Source organism: Phyllobates terribilis, unplaced genomic scaffold (assembly GCF_046119375.1).
Source record: "Phyllobates terribilis strain yellow unplaced genomic scaffold, ASM4611937v1 Scaffold_4__5_contigs__length_816908805, whole genome shotgun sequence".
NCBI classification, from domain to species: Eukaryota; Metazoa; Chordata; class Amphibia; order Anura; family Dendrobatidae; genus Phyllobates; species Phyllobates terribilis.
The window spans coordinates 692,913,689-692,919,724 of NW_027362764.1; the positions used below are offsets into that span (position 1 = coordinate 692,913,689).

Below are 6,036 nucleotides of genomic sequence, written 5' to 3' on the forward strand. Positions count from 1 at the left end.
AGACCTCTAAGATAAGGACGCAACCCCGCCGCCTCTACCAGGCCTCACACCGAGCTCCTTGCCACGGCTAGGAGTGCTTATTGACCCCGCAGCCGGCCGTATGCAAATGATGGCGTTAAAAGCATCTCGCGCTGTGAAGGGGCCAGGCTTTCAGCAGCTGCCCAGGGGATGGTTTTAGAGGGCGACCGCCTAACGAGGGCCAGCAGAAGTAACGTCTTCTTCTTCAAAGAAGCTTGTGTAACTAACCCAATCAGTCAGCTGCCCAGGAGCTAACCTCAGTGCTAGGAAGGAGCGGGAGGGAATTGAGGGGGTGGTTCCTGCTAAGGCCCTGAAATAATAATAAGACAGGCAGGAGAGTCTGACGCATGGTGGCGGAAAAGCTGCAGGTGCAAATAGGGAATGTGGTCTCGTGCGAGCAACTTGTGCATGCTCGCTGTGTGTGAGTGTGCGCTTCCTAGGTACGGCGCGCTGCAGACAGTCAAAAGGGTTGCTCCCTTTCATTAAAAGTTAATCCCCGGCTGCAGGCTATTAGAAAGCAACTAACTGCGCTCTACTCACCCTACCCAGGTCTACCGGTGAGTCTCGCCGCTGCTCCCGGCCTGTGGCATTGGCCGCGACGCTGACGTTCCGTCGACAGCGCGGCAGCCGATCAGTGAGCTCAGTGGCTCTGAGCGGGGCGTTCTGTCTACAAGACCTTTTTAAGGAGCCAGCAAAAAAGTGAAGAGAAAGGAAAGCACAAAAGCACCTTGTCTCACTAAGCACTGGAAAGGGCAGCCGGCAGCCGGACGTCAAAGTAGAAAAGCAGCAAGTGAGAGGCCTGTCTCTGCCTACGGCCACACCACCCTGACCACACCCGATCTTGTCTGATCTCGGAATCTAAGCAGGGTTGGGCCTGCTTAGTACTTGGATGGGATTCCGCCTGGGAATACCAGGTGCTGTAGGCTTTTGCTTTTTCTTACTTCCACAAGCAGGGGTCACTCTCCTCTATGCCTTTTTTCCATTCCTTTTTTCACAAGCGCACACATGCTCCTTTCTTCTTTTCATTTGCTTTCTCTCCTGCGCTATTTAATCCTTGCAAAATACCAGCATCCTTCTCATCACCGTGGGCCTCCAGCATTGTTGCTTATTTACTTTTAATACTAGGCTTCTTTTCACCAGGACCAGCGACTCCCGCATGACTGGAGGCAACCACCGCTGACCTGGAGGCAACCACCGGTAACCTGGAGGCCAGTTTACAGCACAACCCAAGCAAAACACCTTTGCAGGCCACACGACCCCCCCGAAGAGCAGCTCAAATTCACTCGCAACCATCTCACCCTCTTCCTTCATTCACTCCTGGGCGTTTCGCTCCACCCCAAGTTGTCGGTCCAGCTTGCTCTTTCTGTCACATCCCCGCGATGAACGGTTTAGCCTGCAGGAGACCCTGCGCCGAGCCATTTTTAAACACATCTGATGCGGCAGGTGTTTCATTGCTCAACAAACAACACCTATAGGGATGGCACAGCCTATGCATCGGTCCTTCGGAGACCGCCCCAGAACGGCCAGAGTTCTCGTCCCCACGCAAGCCTGAGGAAGGCTGGCCGGTCGATGGGCCAAGCAGCGTCTATTGGCCATACCACCTTGGATACGTCCGATCTCGGAAGCAAAGCAGAGATGGGTTCGGAAATACTTGGTTGGGACACCTCCTGAGAACACCAGGTATTGTAGACAATTTTGATGACGTTTTGCCATCTTGCGCAGCTCGGCTAGCATGGAGTGGCGCCTTGCTGGACACCGACCTTACGTAAAGTAGAGGATGGAAGTCCCAAGCCTCCCAAGCCCCCCAAGACCTCTAAGATAAGGACGCAACCCCGCCGCCTCTACCAGGCCTCACACCGAGCTCCTTGCCACGGCTAGGAGTGCTTATTGATCCCGCAGCCGGCCGTATGCAAATGATGGCGTTAAAAGCATCTCGCGCTGTGAAGGGGCCAGGCTTTCAGCAGCTGCCCAGGGGATGGTTTTAGAGGGCGACCGCCTAACGAGGGCCAGCAGAAGTAACGTCTTCTTCTTCAAAGAAGCTTGTGTAACTAACCCAATCAGACAGCTGCCCAGGAGCTAACCTCAGTGCTAGGAAGGAGCGGGAGGGAATTGAGGGGGTGGTTCCTGCTAAGGCCCTGAAATAATAATAAGACAGGCAGGAGAGTCTGACGCATGGTGGCGGAAAAGCTGCAGGTGCAAATAGGGAATGTGGTCTCGTGCGAGCAACTTGTGCATGCTCGCTGTGTGTGAGTGTGCGCTTCCTAGGTACGGCGCGCTGCAGACAGTCAAAAGGGTTGCTCCCTTTCATTAAAAGTTAATCCCTGGCTGCAGGCTATTAGAAAGCAACTAACCGCGCTCTACTCACCCTACCCAGGTCTACCGGTGAGTCTCGCCGCTGCTCCCGGCCTGTGGCATTGGCCGCGACGCTGACGTTCCGTCGACAGCGCGGCAGCCGATCAGTGAGCTCAGCGGCTCTGAGCGGGGCGTTCTGTCTACAAGACCTTTTTAAGGAGCCAGCAAAAAAGTGAAGAGAAAGGAAAGCACAAAAGCACCTTGTCTCACTAAGCACTGGAAAGGGCAGCCGGCAGTCGGACGTCAAAGTAGAAAAGCAGCAAGTGAGAGGCCTGTCTCTGCCTACGGCCACACCACCCTGAACACACCCGATCTCATCTGATCTTGGAATCTAAGCAGGGTTGGGCCTGGTTAGTACTTGGATGGGAGACCGCCTGTGAATACCGGGTGCTGTAGGCTTTTGCTTTTTCTTACTTCCACAAGCAGGGGTCACTCTCCTCTATGCCTTTTTTCCATTCCTTTTATCACAAGCGCACACATGCTCCTTTCTTCTTTTCATTTGCTTTCTCTCTTGCGCTATTTAATCCTTGCAAAATACCAGCATCCTTCTCATCACCGTGGGCCTCCAGCATTGTTGCTTATTTACTTTTAATACTAGGCTTCTTTTCACCAGGACCAGCGACTCCCGCATGACTGGAGGCAACCACCGCTGACCTGGAGGCCAGTTTACAGCACAACCCAAGCAAAACACCTTTGCAGGCCACACGACCCCCCCGAAGAGCAGCTCAAATTCACTCGCAACCATCTCACCCTCTTCCTTCATTCACTCCTGGGCGTTTCGCTCCACCCCAAGTTGTTGGTCCAGTTTGCTCTTTCTGTCACATCCCCGCGATGAACGGTTTAGCCTGCAGGAGACCCTGCGCCGAGCCATTTTTAAACACATCTGATGCGGCAGGTGTTTCATTGCTCAACAAACAACACCTATAGGGACGGCACAGCCTATGCATCGGTCCTTCGGAGACCGCCCCAGAACGGCCAGAGTTCTCGTCCCCACGCAAGCCTGAGGAAGGCTGGCCGGTCGATGGGCCAAGCAGCGTCTACTGGCCATACCACCTTGGATACGTCCGATCTCGGAAGCAAAGCAGAGATGGGTTCGGAAATACTTGGTTGGGACACCTCCTGAGAACACCAGGTATTGTAGACAATTTTGATGACGTTTTGCCATCTTGCGCAGCTCGGCTAGCATGGAGTGGCGCCTTGCTGGACACCGACCTTACGTAAAGTAGAGGATGGAAGTCCCAAGCCTCCCAAGCCCCCCAAGACCTCTAAGATAAGGACGCAACCCCGCCGCCTCTACCAGGCCTCACACCGAGCTCCTTGCCACGGCTAGGAGTGCTTATTGACCCCGCAGCCGGCCGTATGCAAATGATGGCGTTAAAAGCATCTCGCGCTGTGAAGGGGCCAGGCTTTCAGCAGCTGCCCAGGGGATGGTTTTAGAGGGCGACCGCCTAACGAGGGCCAGCAGAAGTAACGTCTTCTTCTTCAAAGAAGCTTGTGTAACTAACCCAATCAGACAGCTGCCCAGGAGCTAACCTCAGTGCTAGGAAGGAGCGGGAGGGAATTGAGGGGGTGGTTCCTGCTAAGGCCCTGAAATAATAATAAGACAGGCAGGAGAGTTTGACGCATGGTGGCGGAAAAGCTGCAGGTGCAAATAGGGAATGTGGTCTCGTGCGAGCAACTTGTGCATGCTCGCTGTGTGTGAGTGTGCGCTTCCTAGGTACGGCGCGCTGCAGACAGTCAAAAGGGTTGCTCCCTTTCATTAAAAGTTAATCCCTGGCTGCAGGCTATTAGAAAGCAACTAACCGCGCTCTACTCACCCTACCCAGGTTTACCGGTGAGTCTCGCCGCTGCTCCCGGCCTGTGGCATTGGCCGCGACGCTGACGTTCCGTCGACAGCGCGGCAGCCGATCAGTGAGCTCAGCGGCTCTGAGCGGGGCATTCTGTCTACAAGACCTTTTTAAGGAGCCAGCAAAAAAGTGAAGAGAAAGGAAAGCACAAAAGCACCTTGTCTCACTAAGCACTGGAAAGGGCAGCCGGCAACCGGACGTCAAAGTAGAAAAGCAGCAAGTGAGAGGCCTGTCTCTGCTTACGGCCACACCACCCTGAACACACCTGATCTCGTCTGATCTTGGAATCTAAGCAGGGTTGGGCCTGGTTAGTACTTGGATGGGAGACTGCCTGGGAATACCAGGTGCTGTAGGCTTTTGCTTTTTCTTACTTCCACAAGCAGGGGTCACTCTCCTCTATGCCTTTTTTCCATTCCTTTTATCACAAGCGCACACATGCTCCTTTCTTCTTTTCATTTGCTTTCTCTCTTGCGCTATTTAATCCTTGCAAAATACCAGCATCCTTCTCATCACCGTGGGCCTCCAGCATTGTTGCTTATTTACTTTTAATACTAGGCTTCTTTTCACCAGGACCAGCGACTCCCGCATGACTGGAGGCAACCGCCGCTGACCTGGAGGCCAGTTTACAGCACAACCCAAGCAAAACACCTTTGCAGGCCACACGACCCCCCCGAAGAGCAGCTCAAATTCACTCGCAACCATCTCACCCTCTTCCTTCATTCACTCCTGGGCGTTTCGCTCCACCCCAAGTTGTCGGTCCAGCTTGCTCTTTCTGTCACATCCCCGCGATGAACGGTTTAGCCTGCAGGAGATCCTGCGCCGAGCCATTTTTAAACACATCTGATGCGGCAGGTGTTTCATTGCTCAACAAACAACACCTATAGGGATGGCACAGCCTATGCATCGGTCCTTCGGAGACCGCCCCAGAACGGCCAGAGTTCTCGTCCCCACGCAAGCCTGAGGAAGGCTGGCCGGTCAATGGGCCAAGCAGCGTCTACTGGCCATACCACCTTGGATACGTCCGATCTCGGAAGCAAAGCAGAGATGGGTTCGGAAATACTTGGTTGGGACACCTCCTGAGAACACCAGGTATTGTAGACAATTTTGATGACGTTTTGCCATCTTGCGCAGCTCGGCTAGCATGGAGTGGCGCCTTGCTGGACACCGACCTTACGTAAAGTAGAGGATGGAAGTCCCAAGCCTCCCAAGCCCCCCAAGACCTCTAAGATAAGGACGCAACCCCGCCGCCTCTACCAGGCCTCACACCGAGCTCCTTGCCACGGCTAGGAGTGCTTATTGACCCCGCAGCCGGCCGTATGCAAATGATGGCGTTAAAAGCATCTCGCGCTGTGAAGGGGCCAGGCTTTCAGCAGCTGCCCAGGGGATGGTTTTAGAGGGCGACCGCCTAACGAGGGCCAGCAGAAGTAACGTCTTCTTCTTCAAAGAAGCTTGTGTAACTAACCCAATCAGACAGCTGCCCAGGAGCTAACCTCAGTGCTAGGAAGGAGCGGGAGGGAATTGAGGGGGTGGTTCCTGCTAAGGCCCTGAAATAATAATAAGACAGGCAGGAGAGTCTGACGCATGGTGGCGGAAAAGCTGCAGGTGCAAATAGGGAATGTGGTCTCGTGCGAGCAACTTGTGCATGCTCGCTGTGTGTGAGTGTGCGCTTCCTAGGTACGGCGCGCGGCAGACAGTCAAAAGGGTTGCTCCCTTTCATTAAAAGTTAATCCCTGGCTGCAGGCTATTAGAAAGCAACTAACCGCGCTCTACTCACCCTACCCAGGTCTACCGGTGAGTCTCGCCGCTGCTCCCGGCCTGT

The 6,036-nt window shown here is 54.2% G+C and overlaps 3 non-coding genes across 3 annotated transcripts; all 3 read left to right on the forward strand.

The window, feature by feature from the left end:
* The first annotated feature begins 825 nt into the window (after positions 1-825).
* On the forward strand, positions 826-944 carry LOC141267241 (5S ribosomal RNA). Its single transcript, XR_012321251.1, has one exon. It is a non-coding gene; the product is annotated as a 5S ribosomal RNA (ribosomal RNA).
* Positions 945-2,650: 1,706 nt separating this feature from the next.
* Positions 2,651-2,769, forward strand: LOC141266192 (5S ribosomal RNA). The gene has a single exon (XR_012320245.1). It is a non-coding gene; the product is annotated as a 5S ribosomal RNA (ribosomal RNA).
* A 1,685-nt stretch (positions 2,770-4,454) lies between these two features.
* On the forward strand, positions 4,455-4,573 carry LOC141266787 (5S ribosomal RNA). The gene has a single exon (XR_012320811.1). It is a non-coding gene; the product is annotated as a 5S ribosomal RNA (ribosomal RNA).
* Positions 4,574-6,036: the final 1,463 nt, after the last annotated feature.